Source organism: Macaca thibetana, chromosome 1, assembly GCF_024542745.1.
Source record: "Macaca thibetana thibetana isolate TM-01 chromosome 1, ASM2454274v1, whole genome shotgun sequence".
Classification (NCBI taxonomy): domain Eukaryota; kingdom Metazoa; phylum Chordata; class Mammalia; order Primates; family Cercopithecidae; genus Macaca; species Macaca thibetana.
Genome location: NC_065578.1, coordinates 154881151 through 154902927, shown reverse-complemented (window position 1 = coordinate 154902927; position 21777 = coordinate 154881151). Strand labels below are relative to the sequence as shown.

General features: G+C 50.1%; 1 protein-coding gene across 1 annotated transcript in view; it reads right to left on the bottom strand.

Moving 5' to 3' along the window:
- Nucleotides 1–19389, bottom strand: part of PLXNA2 (plexin A2) — a 222696-nt gene extending 203307 nt beyond the window's left edge. Inside the window, exon 1 of the mRNA XM_050781525.1 lies at nucleotides 18663–19389. The gene's annotated coding sequence lies outside the window, so the exon portion shown is untranslated. The remainder of the gene's footprint in view (nucleotides 1–18662) is intronic.
- Nucleotides 19390–21777: the final 2388 nt, after the last annotated feature.

The following is a 21777-nucleotide window of genomic DNA, read 5'->3' as shown; positions in this document are numbered from 1 at the left end:
GGCTGCAGGAGGTACGATTAGTCTTTTTCTTATTTCAGCTGTCACTCATGCACAGACACTGAAGATTGTTATTAGCGTATTTTATGCACGCGATTTAAAGGGAAAAGGGGGAGGGGGGTGAGGAGAGAAAGAATTTCCTACGGAAAATAACGGGACCAAAGGAACAATTTAGATGTCACTTCTGTACCAGCTGCATTTGCTTCATTAATCGAATGTCATTTTTTCCCTAGACTCTGTGCGGTTATGTGAAGCGAAGTGGCTATACCATGCCCCAGAGTGGAGAAGGAAGGTGAGAGGAGAGAGTGGAGGAAAACAGATCTCTGCCTGCATGCACCCTTGGCAGCCTTCTCCGAGAAGGTGACACAGATGGCAGTATGGCCCCTCGAGGAGGTGTCAAGACAAATTTGGGTGACAATTTCTACCCAGTCACCCTCTCTTACTATAAGAAGGTGGATCTCCTGTTTGTCTTCATAGACGCGATTCCTTTCACAGGTGGGATAAACTACGTCCACACTCCAATAACCAAGGAGTAAGAGATGGAAATTTGGGCACGCTCTCACAGTCCCAATCAGTAAAGAGGAAAGAACCCATACTTGAGGCGGTGAGGCAGCAGGGACTGTGAGAAGGGAGCTGTGTGTGGCTCTCAGCTTTGGACAAGGCCCTTGGATCTTACATACGTGCGTGACAGTGAGGGACCATCCATCTCTGCAATGGGGGACAGAGGCAGGGTAACGAGGCACAAGTGCAGGGGCTGGGTATTAGCAAGAAAGCAGGGGATTGAGTTAAAGGCTGAATTGTGTCCCCTGAAAATTCCTGTGTTGAAGCCTAACCCTAAGTACCTCAAAATGTGTTCTTATTTGAGACAGCATATTTTGTTACTATTGTTTTGGTTTGGGTTTTTTAGACGGGGTCTCGCTCTGTCTCCCAGGCTGGAGTGCAGTGGCACGATCTCAGCTCCCTGCAGCCTCCACCTCCCAGACTCAAACCATCCTCCCACATCAGCGTTAGGAACCACAGGGATCTGTGGGGCCACAGGCACATGGCTATGCCTGGTTAATTTTTAATTTTTTTTTTTTTTGTAGAGATGAGGTTTCACCATGCTGGCCAGGCTGGTCTTGAACTCCTGGGCTCAAGCGATCCTCTAGCCTTGGCCTCCCAAAGTGCTGGGATTACAGGCATGAGCCACAGCACCCGTCCCTGAGACAGGGTCTCTATAGAGGTAATCAGGTTAAGATGAGGTCACTAGGGTAGGTTCTAATTCAGTATGATCTGGTGTCCTTATAAAAAGGGGGAAATGTGGAGCCTGAGACAGACACCCACAGAGGCCAGCTGATGTAAAGAGACATCCACATCCTCATCTGACCATCTACAAGCTCAGAAGAGAGGGCTGGAACAGCTCCTTCCCTCACAGCCATCAGAAGGAATCAACTCTGCCGACATCCTCATATCCTCATCTCTGACTTCCCAGTTTCCGAACCTGGAGAAAATGAATTTCTGTTGCTTAAGCCACCTGGTCTGTGATACTTTGTTACAGCAACCCTGGCAAACTAATACAGCAGGGAGGAGAAAGGCAATCAAACTTCATGGTTCAGGAATTGTTCTTTTAAAGAAGAGGGGTGTGGGTGTGCATGCACATGCAGATTTGCAGAGATGGGGGGGTATCAACAGTCAGGAGCTGCTGACTCCTGCTGCCTTCACCCAGCCCAGAAAACAGTAGCCCAGAGAACTCACTTGCTCTGCCCCTGAGAGCTTGGGGATGAGAATTAGGATGTGCTGATTTCTGCTTTTCCTGCAGGGTGGACCCTGCCCTTTTTTTTTTCTTTTTTCTTTTTGCTTTTCCTACCCAGAAGAGTGAATCTACCACTTACCAGACCCCAAGGAGAGATCTCCCCTTCTCCCACCCCGGCTCCTCCTCCAGGCACAGGCCCTGTCCTGGGACCACTGCTTTTAACGTCAGGGAGAGATTTCTGTGGTTTTATTTTTCCCCAGGTCTCCCAGTAGGCTCTGATCGAGCCCTGGAAACCACACCAGCTCTCCCAGGGCCTTAGCAAAACAGGCAGTGTTTGTCCTCTCCACTCACAGGCTATAAAAGTTTGGAGTTGTATCCCTGAATTATGAAGGGTTCCAAGATGTGCACTCATCTGAGGGGCTGGCGGGGGCTCTGTTTCTTTCTGGGACACTGGCTGAGCTGGCTTTGCAAAGTCAAAACAAGATTCATTACCCTGGGGCCGGGAGCAGGGAGATACACCGCCTGACCCTGCAGACCTGCCCCATATGTCATGGGCCTGTCAGAAATCTCCCAGAATTCCCTTTATTATCTAAAGGTCGCCACCCGGGCAGAGCTGAGAGAGCCGCATGGTATAAACTAAACTACAAGGGCAATCAATTTCAAGCAGCTGCCCTCCCTGCCACCCCATCCCCTGCTCCCCCTTCCTTAGGCTCTGTCCTCTTCAACCCCCTTTGGGGGAGGGTCAGGAAGGAGCCCTCTTTTGCCATGGCCACCTCCCCACTGGGTCAGAAAAAATTTCTCCAAATTAGCAGAGTTCTGATGCTATGAGAAGCAGGCCGTGGGAGCACTCCTGCCTTCTGTGCTAAGGGAGTCCAAGGAAGGTCATCCCACCTCTTCCCTGATTCTAACAGGACCCTATTTAAACCACCTTATCAGTTGAGTTGCTGTTCTGGTAGACATTACGGGATTAAAGGACAGAAAAAGGAATTCTCAGGCTCCTTCCAAAGGCAGGAAAAGGAAATAAAAGTAGGCATATGGCTTTGCTAAGCCAAGTCAAGATTCACGTTAGGAGACCTCATACTCTAATGACCACAAGTAGCAAATTACTAGCAACTCTCATTTATTTTCTGGAAGAAAACAATGAAGAGAAGTTACTATTATTATCCTTTATTAACCACCTGCTACATGGCACACTATGCTACATGCCCTGTATATGCTATCCATAGTTGTGTGATTACCTTGCAAGATGGGCATGACTATCCCCATTTCACAGATGAAGAAATGGAATCTCAGGAAGCCTAACTTGACGAGTATCAGCTAGGAAGCCAAGATTGCTGAGGCCCATGCTTTCCCTACTACTCTACACTGCCTAGATTCTTAAGGCTTATTTTTCAGCCAAACCTTCTTATCACTGGTCTGGAAGAACTCACCAGAATGTTTAGTAAGATTTGGCAAGTACTTTATGTTAAAGGTCAAAACTTGGGGCTCCACAGTTCCATTTATGTCTACGCCGAGCTGATCCTTTATTTTGGTAACCAGGCAGTGCTGGGGTAGGGCACACAGGAGTCATGGTTATCACGCACCAGGTGGAATCCAGGGGTGGCAAGAGGCTTGCTAGCTTGGCAGCCACCTTTCAGAGCAATTCCAAATGATATTTTCAAACAGCCTGGAAATGTCTCTCATGTAATCTTCACTGTACAAGGGAGAGCCAGGGACTCTTTGAGGTTGAGATGGGGCAGGAGAGCAAGCTTAAAAAGTACTCAACTAAAAGGCTAAATAAATTACAGTTACTCCATATAATGGCATATTATGCTGCCATTAAACATAACGTTTTCAAAAATAATGACACTGCTCTAATTTACACTACTGGGAGGGAAAAGGAGGAACAATGATGGAGTAAGAAAAAACCAGAACAAAGCACTAGGCATTCATCTCAACTGACCCTAAAATCCCACATACTCTCCTTTGAAGCTGTCCACATCTTTTTCTTCTTGAAGAAAAATGTTAATGGCTCCCAGAAGACCCAGGTGAGAGAACTTCCTGCTTTCTTTTACAGACTTTCCTTTCTACTTCCAGTGGCCTCACATGGCTGGCCACTGAAGCTCTCTAGGGACAAGGATGACTCCCAATCCGTGATGCTTCATCTCTATCTCAGGGACAGTGACCATTAGTGCCAGATGATGTGCACTTTTTAGCACTGCTCATTTCCAGAAGCTAGGGTTCCCAAAAGTTCAAAAGGCAGGGCTCTTCACCAGGAATCCCCATGCTGCCTCCCTGAAAATAATGCTTCTAAGACAGTCACATTGTCACCATCCAGGCCTTCCTCTGAGACGGACCCTGGTGAAACCCATTGGCAGCCAAGATCCAGCCACATATCTGCAATTTGTGCCTTGTGCTGCCTCATTTCTTGCGCCTCAGACCCACTGTCTAACTTTGCCACGCACATGGTCAAAGTGTGAAATTCACCTATGGAAACACCTTCTATGGCTCCTTGCTGTTGCCCAGATAGACTCAGCACTGCTAAGCACCCAAGTTCAAGTCCTTCCCCAGCTGGCTCTTCTTTCTCGAACCTCACTGCCCACCTCTCCCAGAGTGACTCCTCTCCCAACAAACTGGCTGGTCTGTTGAGTCCCCAAAACAACCTGCCCTGGAATGCTTGTTTCCACTCCCTTCTTTGCCTATCCATACCCAGCCCATCCTTCAAAGCCTCATAAACCCTCTAGGGCCTCTCCACCTCCAATCTCTTTTCTCTCCTCTAAACTCGATTAAAAACTGCTGGTTTGGGCACACACTGATTCTAGCACACACTACATTGCAGCATTGGCTGTCTTTTTTATGTGACTATTTCCTATCTCCCCATTGAAGTAGAAGCCCTTTGAAGGCAAGAACAGTATCTCATGCTTCTTGGTATCCGTGCAGGGCTAGCATGATAACTTTCACTCCATATTGTGCTCAGCCTGAATTGTCGAGAGCAGCGAGAGGCGGGACCCAGGTGCTCATTTGCTTTCCCTCAATGGACACTGTCCCTGCTAGTCGTCCTCAAGAAATGATTTGGACTAATACACTTGGCTCAGGGATCTGTCATGACTGATCTTCAGGAGGTAGTGAAGAAGGAGGTGAATGATTTAGGAAGGATCCTGGCTATTATTTGTCTTGAACACACTGGGTGAGGCTAGATGGGTGAGGTGGGAAGAAAGATGGAGAAGAATGGGAAAATACCAGCTCTGTCTTTGAAGAATGTATAATCCAGACCTGTGCAGGAAGAGTCTTTGCAAGAGCACTCCAGAGTCGCTAACCATATAATATCATGGATCACATAAGAAGCATAAAATAATAAAAAATGAAAAATTCACAATATAAAGTGATCAACAGAGTGGGGTGGGGGAAGTCCCTTTGGAAGGTTCCAGAACAGGGTCTTCAACAAGGAGGTCAAGCTCACAGTGCTGGATGGTGCAAAGAAAAGACCTTGGCCTTTGGAGAGGGACCTGGGCTCAAGCCTCATTCTGTCACTTCCGAATTCAGTGACCTTGAACATGTTATTTAACCTTTTGGAGCCTCACTTTCCTCAGCTGTAAAATGACACCTCACAGGGCTATGGTGAGAATCAATGAGATAATGGATGTGAAATTGTTTTGTAAACTCTAGTGCTTTAAGTAAACACCAGTTACTCTTGTTTCTGTTTTTGGAGAAACACTGTACAAGGACATCATCTCCTGGGCTGCCTTGTATGATGGTGACAAACTCTGAGGGTTCTGTTTTAGCTCAAGAGAGCAGTGATCATTGTGCAGTAGAATGTGGTGACCCAGCACCTGCCTGCCGAGACTCAGTCCTCTTGGAAGAAACAAACAGGGTGCTGCTAGTCCCACCTTCTCCCCATGCTAACCTGAGGTCTTGAGTAGCCATTCCCACCAGTTCTATCAGTGGTCCCATGACTTCCAGGCCACCCCTCCTCTCATGGCCCTCAGCTGATTTAGGACAACTTGTGTTGCTCTTGCTGGTTTGTCCAGCCACCTGTGGCAGCACAGAAGGGCGTAGAGGAGGAAAGAGGAAAACCGGTCCTGAGGAGGAGGAGAAGATGCTGAGATACCAGCTCCTTTGGCTGGGGCCCCGCATTCTCTGGGCCTTTCCCATACAGGTCCGCCTTGGTACACAGGCTGAAGTTCCTCTTCCTTCCTTGTCTTTCCCTGCCTCTCTTTCTCTCTAGTGCTTTTCTGAACCAACAGCCAGCCTTCCAATAAAAAAGCTCTAACTCCTTTTCAGGAGGAAGCTTCTTAAGCAGGCTATGTCCCCACCCTGTATCTTCCCACCTGCAGTTTCTATTATTTTTCTCTCTTTGTCTGAGACTCCCAGCTCTTGCAGTAGAGATCCTTAGCTGTCAGACAGCCTCTCCTAAATAACAGGCATTCTCACACTCATACACACCAAGCAAGGGGAGTGCCATGGAGCTGGATTAAAGGGGCATGCGGAAACTGAGGGGTGGCTGGAACTCTGGGAAGAGGTTTGACCACTTAAAGGTCTTTTCTGTGCCAAGAGGTCCAGACACTTGGCCTGAAGGACACTTAAGCACCTTGAGTGGCATCAGCTACTTGGTGAAGGAGCACAGGAAGTAGACATTTGAGACCCTCGAGGCGCTATCAGCCCAGCCCCAGACCCCTCTCGGATCCCTCAGCCCGCTGTGAAGGAGAGCGAAGGGTGCAGTTTTCAGAGAGGCTGAGACAAGGAGAGGAATGTGCTGACAGGGAGCAGGGTGGGAATGGCAGGCCGGGGAGGGAGGACCTAGGGCAGGAGATGAAAAGAGCTCCCTGAGTGAGAATCTGGCCCTGGATGATGAATGGGGTGTGAGAGAGAAGCCGGGAAAAGGGTAAACAGCCAGGAGGGACCCAGGAGGGAAGCGGGAGGGAGGGGTGAGGGGAAAGAATGTGGAGGTCAAGGAGCAAAGAAAATGCTCCTAGAGTGATTGACTCAAGATCCAACATGTTCCACACTGGATGAAGGCACATGTGCACGCAGATGTGCCTGGCCACCCGCCCTCCCCTCCACACCCCTGCGAAGGTGTGAGCACGTCTGTCTGCTCTCCTCCCAGATGCATTCCATGCCCTCTGGAAAACCTTTCTTCTGACGTTTGGTTCTGAGTCTGCAAGGGACCCCACTGTAATATGAACATGTATTTGTGCAGTGATTTTACAATTTCCTAAAAATTTCACATGCATCATCCCACTAATGTACCCCTTACTCAAGCCGGTGAGGTTGAGAGCAGCATCCGCATCACCAGTTTACAGGTGAGAGGACTTAGGTGTATTTGAGGTTGAATATTTTGGCAAAGGCACCAGATGTGAAAATGGGACTTGGACTTGGGGGGTCTTGGAGTTAAACATGTCACTTGGCTTCTCTGCTGCCTGGTGTTGCAGATGTCACCAACTGATATATCTTGGAAGAGATCACTTACTCAAGAGGACACTCTCTGCCTGCACATAAGCAATACTCTGCCCGTAGTTGAGGATATCCTGTTACTACTCTTTGCGAATGGAGGTGGGGACTAAGGAGCTGTGACTCAGAGTTGAATTCTTGGGGACCCCCCGTGAATGATTAGAGGAAAATTTCTGGGGCTGGGAGCTGCTGGCCATCCACTGAATGCCATTTGGCTCTTGCCCAGTTCTGGCGGGAGGGAAGGAAGGCTGGGGAGGGGCTGAGGCCTGGACATGGCCAGGGGCTTGCACAGGTGGTGGCAGATGGAAAGGATCCAAAAGCACAAATCTGTAAGGAGAGACCACTGTGCCAGTCTCCCTCTCCCCAGCCGGCCCTTTATTGTGGGAAAGAATGCTAACTGCCAGCAACCCCTCTGAAGACCAACCACCTCTACAGTCCCTACAGCCAGCCCAAGAAAGCAGGAGCCTCTTATCTGCCTTAGACTCCTCTCCTTACCCATCTCCTCCCAGCTCTCAGCCCTGGCCTTGCTGCTCTTCAATTCCCGACAGTGGCAGATCACTGATTAATTCAGGGCTGTTTAATAACCCTTCTATTTCGATGAAACAAGCTGTCTTGTTTTCTTTATTTTTAACACTGACTTTCGTTTCTTTGCTAAGCATCTTACTGTCATTTAAATTTCTCTGTCTCCAACCAAGCTGATAATAGACTGGAGTGAGCAGCTGCTTCCATCCTGTTTATGACAATGATTAGAAGTTAGAGCTGTGCAAGCAGAGAATTGACCAAATCTCGGTTCAGAGGGGTCTGCTCCTGCTTGTAGAGGGAGTGTTAATTTTAACGCGATTAGGAGAATTCTGGCTCCAGAGGAGACCAGGGCTAATCCCAGCCTAGCCTTCCTGGCACCCTGCTCAGAGGAGACTGCCATGGGCCTGAAGGTGTGAGAGCCAACTTTACTTACTTTGTAATTCAACTGTATGGACCTGACACTCCACTTCATAACAGAGCCTTTTCCTCCACCGAATTTGGATTTACTGAGCAGCAAACAGGGAAACTCAAGCTTAGACAATTTAGGATGCGTGGGGCCCTCAGCTATCAGCTATGATATCTCTGCTCTATGCAGGAATCTCTTCTTGAGACCTGGCCATCTTCTAGCCTCTGCTTGAATTCCCTAAATGTTGTAAAGCCCATTCCCTCCCTAGATAGCCTTTTCCAGGCTGGGATAGCTCTGACTAATCTTGCTCTTTCTGTCTTTTTGCAATACTTATTTGTGACTTGTAGGACAATGATTTGAGTGCATACCCTCTCTTCCAGGTTGAAACCTCCTCAGGAACCTGGACAGTGACTTATCTCCCTGCTACCATACTTAGTATATGGATATTCTATAAACACTTGTTCAGTCAAATGAAATTATGCTGCACCAACTTTAAAATTTCTTGCAAGGAATGTACCTTTCTTCTCCCAGGTGAAGCTTCCTGTTTTTCTCTATGCAGACAAATGTTGCCTCTTCCCATCCCCAGGCCAGACATGGCTGCTTCCCCAGGGCCCTGCTTTTTCTTCCAGGCCCCCAGGGACTGCACAGTTGGTGGAAAACTTGGCCAAGGAAGCTGGGGGCATGCAGTGGACGTCAACTGGGTGGCCTAGACAAGGTTCTCTGGATCCCAGCACCCCTCATTCCCTTCAGGTCAGCCACAGCTGCCCGAGAATGCTCCCAGGTGCACGATGTGCAAATCCAGTCTGGGCCGACCCTCCCTGCCTCTCATTCCCTCGCAGCCTTGTGAGACTGGAGCTCTCTGCGCCTCCCAGCCAGCACAGTCTGCAGGCAGCTGCTTGGGTCATTGTCTCAGCCTCTTCAAGTTGTGAATGCTGAGTCTATAGAGACTGAAACACAAACAGTGCCCACAGTGCCTCTCGGGGAGGGAGGGGCAGCTTGGCCTTGCCAGAGCCATTGACTGTGCAAATATCAAGGCTTACTGTGGATGGAGGAAAGCTGGTTGGAGCTATTCAAAAGGGGGAGTTTTTTGACACCACACTGCCCAGCACCATGGAAGGGCTGTGGTGTGTGCTGAGGGCCGGCAGATGGGTAGAGAAGAGGAGAGGTCAGTTCTCACAGGGAATACTGCGTCATCGTGAGATGCCTGTCTGCTCAAAACCAAGGAAGAGAGAGATGGGGGAGGTCACTGGGCACAGTGCAGGGACAAGAGACTGGAGAGCAAAGGTAGCTAAGTGGGCAGATCAAGAGAGTGTGGTGGGTGAGGCTGGGGCAAACAAACCTCCTAGCAATTGGAGGGCAGTGAATGGCAGCTTGCTGTGTGACTCAGGGCAATGCACTTACCCAGTTTGGACTTGGGTTTAACATCCACTATGAGGGCCTGGGTAAAAGCTACTATTAAACGCTCAAAAACATTTCCCAAGTATTCTACACCAAACACCTATTTATTCTGCAATTCAAACTCTTTCTTAAAAAATAATATTTAGAAAGGAAATCAAGGCATCTTGCTGCCCCCATTTTCTGAAGCAGGCTCTTGGACAGTGCTGTGGGATGTTTAGGACTCTCCTCTCACAGGCCCCATCCCGCACTCTGCACTTCCAACAGGGACAAGTCTCCTTGTGGTGCTTGGGGAGCTTCTTGGCCTACTAGAAGACAGCTGATGCTTCTCCCCAGACATCCTGCTACGTTTTGACCGATGATCAGTACTACCAAGGACATGATCCTTGAGCCCCAGGGTCCAGTTTGGGCTCCTGGACTCCACTCCTGCTAACGCTCTTTGTGATGTGTCTGCTCCATCCACGTCCCTGCCCCAGGAGCTCTCTCTGCAGGAGAGATGCAAGCCCTGTTGCAGCCAAGCAGCCAGACGCCCATGAGCTCTGCCTTTTCTTCTTCCATGAAGGGTTGACTCCCATAGCAATGCCAACCTACCAATCCTATGACAGTGTCACTCGTGTCCACTCTTAGAGCTCTGAAGGCACTAAAAATCCAAGGGCGGCACAGTCAGAATTCAAATTCCAATCCCACTGGTTAAGTGTTGACCACAAGCCCTGAAGGTAGTCTCCTTGCAGGGCCACTGTTGACTTTCTTCTCTATTTCCCATCTCCACCAAGTAGTCAGCCCTTTATACTTTAGCATACAGATTTTCTTTAAATGAAATCTTATTTTTCTCAGAAAATTCCAAACAAATTTGGAGAGAGAGGGGGAAAATAACCCTGGTTTTGCTTTTTATACCTGTTCCAAAATTTAGAATAATTTTCCCTGTTTCCAGTACTTGTCATTTTTCCAACTTACCTAACACCCTCTTCCTGGGCCTGACTCCAGAAACAAAGACAAGTGAGGGTGCTTGAGTATTCACTCCATTATACAGCCAGAGAAACCAAGGTGCTGGGTAAGGGGCAGGAGCCAATTCCGCTAGAGCGTAACTAACCTCTTATCTCCTTCCTGGGACCAGGGAACAAATGGAGGGTAAGCACTGGTCAACAGGTGAGAAATCTTTAGGAAGCGGGAAGGGCTAAAAGTGTGAAGGCAGGCACTTAGTTCCTGTTTGACTCTTTGACACCGGGTTCTTCCTGACCATCTGCTCTCAACCATCTCAGTGGGGCCTAAACCTCCTGCAGGAGGGCGCTGGGAGTGGCTTCCAGCTCCCCATGCAGTTCAGATCTTTCTCTCTCAGTCTGTGGGTCAAGAAAGCTGAAGAACTTGACCCCCTGGGGGGTCACTCCGAGTGGGGCGGTAGACTCGAATTTTGTTCATTTACAGATAAACCTCAGGGGGGTGGGGTGTTTGTCTTACAGAAAACGTGGTAGCCTGGGTTTTAATCTCACAGAGAGTGGTGGGACTTGTTAGAAAGTTTCAGGCAGCAGGAGTGAGGGTGGCGTCAGTGTCGTCAGGGCACTGTGCAATCCCCAGCCAGCCCTGCTCCTGGAAAACACCACTGCCCAAAAACACGGAGCAGAGACCTGGAACGAGAGCTTTGCTGACTCACGCGGGGCCTCCTGTCTGTGGACAGGGAAGGAGCCTGGGTCTTCCTGTCCGGCTTGGGCTGGGCTCCCGCTAAGAACCCCATTCTCAGTGAAATTCAAAAAATTGGCTCTTCTCCTTCAGGTATTTTTGTTCCTCAGGAGAAAAAAATGGGAAACCGGGGGAGCAGTCAGGGGAGGTGGGAGGTCAGAGGCCAACGTAATATTTACCCAGCCCGGCCGAGGCCTTTCGCTTTTATGAAGCAGGAAACCACTTCAAAGCGGCAACATCCCCTCTCGCCACTTCTGTCTGCCTGCTGGTCCTCCTGCCTCTACACCGCAAGGCAGGGCTTTTCTACTCACCCTTTCCTCTGCTCCTGAACCTTCCACCCTCTCTCCCTTAAAGGGTGGAGCACGCTGCCTGGCCGGCCACTCCCTCTAATCCCTGCTCAAAGGTAAAAAGACCTGCCCATAGTCACAGAGCAATCACAATCCATAGGCTCCCCTGACATTCTGAGCTGTCCCTGGCGTGCTCTTGTTCACTTACTGAGTTTTCTACCACTCAGAGGCACTGGGGTTACAACTCCTCATCCAAAGCCCCATTCCACCACCAGAGCAGAAGCGGAAACGACGGCTAGGAAAGGTTCTAGAGACTGGGATCTAGTGGTTCTTTACATTGTGGAGGGGGCAAGAACTCCTTCTCTTCAGAAATACAAACCAACATGTACCCACATCATTCTTGAAGATATAGAAACTCCAAGGTTTCACAGGCCTCTTGAAGCCTAAGTATGGCCCTGGCTCTGCGCTTCCCAGTGCAGGGGTCTGTTCCCTGACAGCATCACTGATGTGGCTCCCCCAGCCTCAGACAAGGTGCAGGGAGAACATGACCTTCCTTTATAGGTTTAGAGACTATCCTTGAGTTGAAATCTTCGTCCTTCTAACCTTTCTCCATTAGTATCCCTCTGCCCTCTTTGTGGACAGAAAGCTTAAAAGAGAATGGCTACCTTCTCTTTGAGTTGAAATCTTCATCCTTCTAACCTTTCTCCATTAGTATCCCTCTACCCTCTTAATGGACAGAAAGCTTAAAAGAGAATGGCTCCTTCTCCAGATAGCAAGCACATGGCAGAGGGAGCCCGAGGAGTGGACAGACTCCCCTGCCCAGCCAGGGTGTAGGGATAAAATCCAAATCTTCCCTCTCAGGTCCTTCCATTTAATAACCTCATTCAGATAAGAGTAGGTGCATAATAGCAGGATTCTGGACACTTAAATGTGAATGTGGATGAGTAATATTATTTCCTGAGGCACCACACTGGCCTCTACACGCCAGCTCCAGAAGTACCAGAAAGGGATGCAATTTGCATAGAATACAACATGAAAACCCTTGGGAGTGTGCACCCTGGAGTCCTTGCTCTAGGATGTTGACTCATAGAAAACAACTCCAACGCTGTCCATTTAAAATCCTCAGAGAAGAATGAGGGAAAAATCGGGTAAGTAGGGGTAGCTGTGAGAGGCTGGAGCCCGCAAGGGCATTAAATAGTCATCATTCTTCACAGGAAACTGTGACGTTCTCCAGCACCTCTGAGTCTCTCCTGGAAATCTTCATCTCCCATGACTTAAAGCAAAGGCTTTGAGGAGCTGTCTGCTCTCACTTCCTCTGACCCCCTAGTACACATTGTTAATGCCATTCTGCCTTTTACTACAGGTATTTGGGGGGTACTTGGCTTATGCAATTTCTTCCTTCACTCCCTTAATGTACTGTAAATGCCCTGAAGGTAGCATCTATTACTTTTTCATCCTTGTATTAGGAGGGAGGTACCACATTCTTGGCACCACAGAGATGATGGATCCCTATTTATTTAAACTTAAATGAATTCCAATTCCCGCTTTCAGTGTCATCCTGTTGGTTTAGTACAAAGGGCAAGAATCTCTCCTTCTTCTCTCCCTCTATACTGCAGTTGAGAGGGAGGCTGTTTAGATAGAACAAGAGAAAGCCTGGGAGAACAACTCCTCCAAGAGGGCTGGGAGGGCCTAGGGTTCCTCTGTCAGAAGCTTCTGTCTTCTCAAAGCCTCGGAGAGAATGTGTGTGTGTTGGGAGGCACAGAGGAGACAAGCTCATTCACCAGCTCTTCACTCAGAGCCCTGGGATCCCTCCTCCTCTTCCCTCTGAAAGACAACTTGAACTTTCCAAGGGCAACTCCACTGCCTTTTATCTCTCACTCTCAGAGTAATTTTAGCCAAAGAAAAGCAGAATTAAACTTTCATAACACGATACATTTATCTTGTTTTTCTTCTTTCTTTTCTGTATCCTCCCTTCCCCCTGCCCTGACCTCCAGGTACATCTGAGCTAAAGCAAACCAAGATGAACTATCAGGGGATGCTATCAGATCGGAAGAGACGCTGCTAAGCTCTGGCCTCCTGCCCATCCCAAAACTTCAATATTTTTCCATGCCCCTTTTAGGCAGTTATTATCTCCTTAGATGAGAAAAGCCTCTGGACTCCACTGTCTCTCAATATTGTCCTCTGCTGAAATGAAAGGGGGAATTCTAATTCAGAGAAAGACTCCCACAGAGAATATGAAGAAAAAGATTAAATCAGCGATACAAGGTTGACATGCATTCAGTTCCTGAAAGGTCTTAAAAAAAAAAAAGTCTCAGGAGCAGTTTTGCTACCACCTGAGAGTCTCAAAAATCTGCATTTAGGGAGTTGAGAGATGGGAAGGCATGTAAAGGCCCTTCGGGGATGGGCCAGAAACTTCTGTTGCTGATAAGAACTGGCAAGGGCCTTTTGGGGGGCCAGCCAGCAGATTGGACTGCCTATTAAGTTGAGAATGCACTCCCTCCCTGCCACCCACCCCTAGACGTGACCTGTTGGGGCAGGCCTCTCCGGAGCTGCTCACAACCCATGCACCCCTGCTTAATGCTGCAGGCGCCTTCTCATCCTCTGCAAACAGACAGAGGCCCAAAGGTCTCCCTGGCAATAGGACCCTACCAGTTGTGGTCTCTGGGAAGTGACAGCTGGAAGTTTCGAATATATCTCATCTATTAATATTTTTTTTTCTTCTAAAAAAAAAACCACACACACACACAAAAGCCACTGTTTTGGGCCAAGCCTGGCTTTCAAGAGTCCCCTCTAGTGGAGATAACCCGCTACTTCGGCTTCCCAGTTCAGCCAAGAGCCTCCCTGGCCCGGGAAGATTCAGAAAACCCCCTTCTGCCTGCAAGGCTCTCTTTCCCACTTTCTCTTTATGTTCGCTCTGAGCTCTGTCTACCCCCATTCACACTGTCAGTCTCTCTGTCTTTATCTTCCCTTGCTGTCTCCCTCCCTCTCTCCATTTATCTGCGCCTGTGCCCATATCTTGACTTCTGTCTTTCCACATGTGCCTTTGCTCCTGTATCTTGATCTACATCTTCCATCCACCTGCTGGTTTCCTCTGACGTTCAGGATTCCAGGTCTGACTTGCTAGGAATGCCTTGGGAAGGACTTGGACCACATGGACTCACCTCAAAGGGCCAAAACAGCCACCCACAAGCCAGATCCACAGTGAGAAGCTTTAGGAAAATCCTAGTGGTTATAGAGCTGTCTATCACCTGAGCTCAGAGCTCCTGCTCCAAATCCTGTGTGAAGCCAGTCGCTCCCTTCAGTAGCTTCTCCCCACCTCCCTGCCTGCTTCCCAGTCTCTGACACACACCCTGCCCTGCAAACAACTGGCAATGCCTGGGTAAAAGGACAACTGGCAGTGGGTAGGAAGAGTATGCTAGGGCAGGGGAAGAAGGTGAGGAAGAGGTGAGTAGGGGTCAGAGGCTGAGCCTGGGGCTGTGGCAGGACAGTGGAGACAGAGCGAATGTTAAGCTGGGGTGAGGAGGGGGGAGATGGGGGAACACCTGCTGGTCCTCTGAGTTTCCCAGAGATATTCTTTCACCCAAGAGGGAGACAGAACTGGGGCAGGGAAGGCGGTTAATGGTTAACCAACTGTAGGAGCAGAGAACTTTTGCACTGCTCAGGCCTCAGCCATTTCTTTCAGCTCTGCACCCTTCCTTCCTCATCTCCCCTTACACTCTTACCCAGCAGGGACCCTGCTCCCCAACAAAGAACTTTCTCGCCTCTATTTCTGCCCTCCAATTCCAGATGGAGCAGTGTGGAGCTAGATAAAGAGGTTCCATATGCCTAAATGCTAGGGAATGAGGCCCAGGAGAGCCTGAGGGCTAAGCCCAGGAGGACGGGGGTATGCTCTTCTTACCAGCCATCCCTCCCTCGCGCCTTGGGACCAGCTGTTTGACCCTGGGAAGAACTGCCTTTCTCTCTGTCTCCACAGGGCTCACCTTTAGAAATGACCAAAAAAGAAGTGGATGCACACCCACCCCTCATTTACTCTAATCAGGCATGAAATCTTTGTAACGAAGTGAAAAAACTGTTAAGGGAACCGGTTCCATTCATCATTGTTTGAACTGAACATATGTGAAGGGTAGAAATAGAATATTCACATATAATGAATTGATAACAGACTGCCCCTGGGTGGGGCGGTGGTGACTGGGGCTGAGGGGGGGAATGCACATGAGCTGTAAAACTCCCAGCACCTCAGAGCCTGTTTCTACCAGTTTCCCTATGGACAGTCCTGAATTATTTCTAGTTAACAGACTGTAACACAATGCTGCAGTCTCTTTATGATCAGAATGGGGGTGGGGGGTGGGGGGCCGGCTAGGCGCTCCTTGCCTCTCCATTTGCCATGATGGACAGAAGTATATTGTGCCTCAGTTCGTGTGTGCGGAGACAGCTGTGTGGCAATGCAGGGAGACAGCTGGTGGTGGTGCGGAGGTGCTGTTGGAGACAGGAATTGCCTCCCCCACACCAAACCCTATATCTTAGGGAGGCAATCATAGAAGATGAGGTAGGATAGAAACTATTAAACCCCCAAACAGTGACAACTCCAGCACCATAAATATTTCATAGCACCTAAAGTGGTGAGTTTAGGCTGCTGTCAGCTGCTGCCTTGTATATTTAACCATGTCACTGGTTTCGCCTCCTGCTCCTGTGTTTTCTTATAACCTGCCCATGAAATAAAGATTAGCTGAGTAATCAGAAGTATTTGTAAATAGGAAACAGGTAGCTGTTCTTTGAGTGCTTTCTTTTTAACCTCATTTTAAGTGCAGACTTCAGTAAAACAGATGGTGAATGAACTTTTACATTCACCGCATCTGCAGCTTTTGATGGTCAAGAGAGTTGCAGGGTAAATGCTCCCCTGGTGCTCTGAAGACAGAGGTAGGTATTCAGACCAGCTCTGAAAGGGGGGCCACCAACCTTGTAATGGCATGGTTTTGGGTGATGGACGTAAGACACTGCCATACTCTTCATTTAGACTTGGGCTGAAAAGCTAGCCAGCCCCCCGTCCTGCTCCAGGCTTCAAGGGACCCCTGTCCTTATGCCCTGTCAAAAAGAAGGACCAGCTGGGATTTCCTTGGCAGACTCATGGTCCCTGGGTAGAGGAGATCTCCTGGTACTTTACCACTGCTGCTCTTCAGCATCTTCCCTGCACATCGCTCCAAATGTCATTTCCATTTAACTGCTTTGCAAGCCAATTTGCCCCCATCCTAATGCAATTTGCTGAGGACAGTGAGGGAGCAGAGAGGGCAGTCTGCATTGCCCTCCCTTTATCAGCGGGTCCCTGAAGAGGATCAGCTGCAGAGTGGAGGGAAATAACTCCTTTAGGTAATGCTGGCTGGTGGCAGCAGGGGCAAGTTCCGGGATGAGGAGGGGTTGGTGGTGATGCTGGGTGGAAGAAGGGGAATGAAAAACAACCTCGCTAGGGTATTTTCACAGATTCCACTCTGTTTCCTTGGTTCCCTACCCTTTCTCCTCACTGCCCCTTCAGCCCCCAGGACACCACCGAGGAGAGATCCCAGGTAATTAGTTCAAATGGTTCTCTGTGAAGAGAGAGGGAAGTTAATGAATTCTTCTCTTTTCTTGCCTGGAGATCAGAGGGGAGAGGGCTGCAAGAAACTCTGGGAGCTTTCTGGGGTCATTGCATAAAAGTTGTGCATTTCAGTTAGGAATAGCTGAATTCCTCCAGCCAAGGTTATCTCTTCCTGGGGCTCTGTCACTCAGTAGAAGGCCCCAGAATCCAAAGTCAACCCAGAGGGAACAGTGAGGTTTCAATGTCTAGGAAAGAAGCCCAGCAAAGGAGGGAGACTGCTATTGTGTGGGGAGAGGGGAGAGCTAAACCTGACTCGTGCTCTCAAAGTGTCCAGCCCAGGCCAGCCAAGATATTCATCTTGGCCTGCCGCTCATAAGCCTTGTCCACTGGGCACGTGAATGGAAGGAAATGAATGTGACCCCAAATTTCTGTGGGTTCCTCCAAGCCAATGGGCCCCCAAGTGACTGCCTCAAGCTGTGATTGGCAGTCCCAATCCCCTCAAACTGATCCTGCCTTCATGTCCCTTGCGTACCTTCTATGATGTGCCACTGTCACTCTAACATCTTAGATTCCTACAGGAATCCTGTTCATATTTCCATTGCCCACCTCCTGGGGCTCTCATTTCTAGACCCTTGCTGACCTAGAACCTCAAATCTCTTATCCAACTTCCTCTCCCCCATTATTTCTATCCCTCCTGAGCAGAGCTGAGTTTGAGTAGGTAGGTCCCACTAGGGCAAGGGTCATTCCAAACAGGTGGACACTTTTTCGGGGACCTAGAATGGTAGTTTCTGGTGACTCTCTGGGCATCTAGACCATGATTGGTATTATAGAGACTACCTGTGGGATGGATAAAAAGGGCTAGAATTTTCCAGGATCCCTACCTAACTTGTGGGGTGGGGCAAGAAAGAGCACATGGAAGGAAATATTCTCAAATGGTTCATAAGGAGCCTCTGGGACCCTAAGCAAACTCCCATTTCAACCCCCAGCACTCGCGTGGTCCTCAAACTATGGGGCTGGACCCCTGCTGGGCGATACACTGCAAAGGGAGTCCTGGGAGATGAAACACTCAGACCCATTCAGTGCCTGGGAATCTCTCCCTGAGCCTTATGGAACCCGCGCAAATGATGTTTTCCCCTTCCCCTGATCTCCAGTCCCGGATCTGAAGGGACAGCCGGCGGCCACCAGGGACTCTGGCACTGGAGTGAACGCCCCCAAATCGATCGCTGGCCACTGTGGCTTTGGGTTGTCTCGCTGGTGCCACCGAGGCCCTCTTTGGGCTCCAGCTCTCGGGACAGCCTTGCCGCCCCGAGCTCCCCAAAGCCGCAGAGCGCCGGCAGGTGCGCGGTGGAGGCGCGCCGCGGAGCGCTGCTGCCGCCCTCAGCCCGCGGCCGGGAAGCCTGCTGGCTGCCGGCCGGGAAGCCCTGGGCGGGAGGCACCGGCTCCAGTGAGCCTGAGATCGCGCGCACGCCGCGCTCCGGCCCGCGAAAGTGGCCGAGCCCACACGGGGACTCGCCCGCCGCGGCCAAGCCCGGTTGCCTGGGGCCGGGACCCCAAAGAGGCGGGTGCGGGAGAAGCCGCCACGGGTGTGCGCGCCTGTGGGGAGAAGGCTGAAGGCGCTGCCGACTCCGAGCGTCCGGCCCAGCCGCCGCTTACCCAGCTCGGCGACGTCGGTCTGTCCTTCCGTCCCTGCTCCGTCTGCCTCGGCCGCCGGCTGCTGAGGGCGGCGCGAGGCCCCTCTCCCTGCCCGCAGCTCCGAATCAGGGAGAAGACCAAATCCACATGGAGTCCAAATTCATTAAAATCCACGTCAAGCCACCAGCCACTTATCTGTATTCCTGAAGTCGCCCCGCGGTCTCCGCTCCGCGCGCCCCTCAGTCCTCCGTCGCCCCGCAGCAGCCCGGCTGGGCGCTGTCGCCGGCTCGCGGGGGGCACCTGGAGGCGCCGAGGGGGCGTGTGGGGGTGGCCGGCGGTGTCTCTCGTGGGGAAGAAGCAGAGCCCCGGCTTTCTTCAGATTTTTCCAGCGCGACTTTCCGGGCTCCTCTGACATCAGCAATCCCGGCGCTTCCTTCCCTTCTTGCTCTCCGGTTCGTTCACAGTCCCATTTCCTCCGGGAGCCTAGCTTTCCAGATCTATTTCGAGGTTTGCTCCGCCGGCTGCGGCCCTCGCGCTGCCTACCGTTCCCAAGCTCGCGGGGTCTCTCTCCGGATCGCTCGCCCTCTCGGCTGAAAAATTCTCAGCAACTGCGCTCCGCTGCCCTCCCGCTCCAGTCTGGCGCGGATGCCTCTCAGCCCGGCAGCTCTGGCTCCCGCGGTGGCGGCGGCGGCGGCGGCGGCGGAGCCCTGAGCGCCGGCCTCCCTATTTTACCATGCAGCTCATTATCATAGAGGCCGCGCGCATTAACCCCCTCCCCGCCGGCCGCGGCCGCCCGAGCTGGGGCCGCGCCCGCTGCTGGCACCGCCCGCCACAGCCAGCCCCGTGCCCCCTCCCCCGCCCGCGCGGACTTCCTCCTCCGCAAGCTGTCAACAAAGGAGAAGCAGGTTTGGCATCCGGAGGCCGCTCCGCTGCCTGTCCTGCGCCCAGCTCAGCCCGGACCCATTGGCCACCTTAAGTAGCCAAGGGGGCAAGGAAAATGCTACCAGGGCCCGGGAATTCGAGTAGGGCCTTGCGAACCCAGCTGGTTTAGCCCCCGGTGGAGATAGAAGGTCGAGCGTTGGGGTTAGCGGGGAGCTCAGGACACAGGAAGAGTGGGTGAGGGCAGTAGGGACAGGGACTCCCCCGCCATTCGCATCACCTGTCACCGCGCACATCCTGCACACCTCCCTCTTGATCTTTGAGTGAGGGGTGAGCGGGGAGGAACGGGGCTTGTCTGATGGGGTTGAGACTAGAGTCTTGGAATTTGTGGGAGCAAATTTCCTCTTCTTGTAAATTTAAAAAAAAAAAAAAAAGCCAGCAAGCTGTCAAATAAGGCTTGAAGTTGTTATTATTATTGCAACGAGAAGATGAACCTTGCTCTGAATTGAATCTCAGGCTTCCAGCCCTGATAGGGATCCTGGGCATCTGAGAAGTCCCGACTTGGATGAGGGCATTGGGGACCGGAGAAGAGCTTTCTATATCCAATTCAGAGAATCTTTTTGCCAGGGGAATCAGAGGGGTGGCGATAAGATAACTTATTTTAATAACCTAAGGTGAGAGGTTTCAGGATTCTGGACGACAATGCCTCGGTGCCCTCAAGGCCACTGATGCCTTGCTACACAGTCTCAGTAACTCTGCAGCTTCTAAACACTGCTTTTCGGAAGGGGCCTGCAAGCTGGACCCCAGCGAGTTCGCAGGGTCTGCGTAGTCCCTGCTCGCGATTAGAGCTCACACGAGTTTACTCCTGTCCAAGTACTCTGTTAAGCTTCCTCTACTGCCCTCTCGTGGCCACAGTCCTCAGTGGTATAAATCGAAAAAACAACATAAATCACTACAGAAAACCTAAAAGCAATTGCACGAAATTCTTAGAGCAGTAGGGGCAGAAGAAAGGAAGGGAGGGAGGGATGAAGAAAGGGAGCCAGAAAAAAGAGAGAGAGAGAAAGAGAGGAAGAAGAAAAGGAAATCTAGACTAACCAGTCATCTCGAACAATCGTTCATTCAATACAGGACTGGGGGATCCAGGCTTTCCTCCAGTATCTGCAGAAATCAGCTAATTCTTCAAAAGTCCTTCATTGTAATTAGCTGAAATTTGCGATCCTGTAACTTTCACTGGTTCCTGCTAGTTTTGTCCTGTGGAGCCACAAAGAATCTGTCTAAGCTGTGTTGCCTGATCCATACTTGTTCTTTCCTTCAAACTTCTTTAAGAGCATTTATTGTTGGTAACACACCAATAAATTATCATATTTACCCTGTATTATTATTTATTTATTTTTATAAGTAGATCTTGTCTCCCCATGCAGACAGTCTGGTCGGTCCCTTTATCTCTGGGTAGACAGAATCTAAACCACAATTTCTTAAGAAAGATGATTTGAAGAAGATGCTAGAAGATTTTGGAACACTTCCCCCATTTGTTCATGGAGTCTGGCCAGCTACACCTAAGACCAGCAGTGGTAGGATTGGAGACATCTAATTGATAAAGCTCCAAGCTGAAAATTAGGGCCCTCTGGTTCTAAATCAAGTGCTGTCTAACTCTGGAAGAGGTCACCTCTCTTCCCCATGCCTCAATTTAATCACATCTTGGGAAGATTATGATACAATTTAAATAATTTTCTCATACACCCCTCCAGCCCCACTCCTGTGGTCCAGAAATAAATCCTAGAATGAAGAGCAAGGAAGCATAAAATGAAACAGACTCCTCCACTCACCCCATCTTTTACCCCCACGCCTCCGCTCTGTTTCCTGAATAAAGGGAGAGAAAGAGGGAACACAGGCGGGAGAACACATTGCGGCTGACAGGGTGGCACGATGCCATCCAGATTCCACATTACCACTGAACAGGGTCTAAGATCTGAGTCCTGTGAGACTATGGAAGAGCCTGTGGTCAGCATAGCAATGGAAAAAGCGCTAACTTGATCTACTGGGAGGTACCCTTGATGAAGCACCTCTAACTTCTCTAGGCCATGGTTTGTCCATCTGTAAGATGGGAATTTCTGTCTTCACTCTCCAGACAGCTGGGGGAGTTAAAATAGATATATGTAAGAGTGTTGGAAGAATTAATAGTATCATCGAAATGGAAAGATTGTTGTTATATTTAGTCCTAATAGGCTAGAATAAGTATGGATCTTATTAGCTAAAC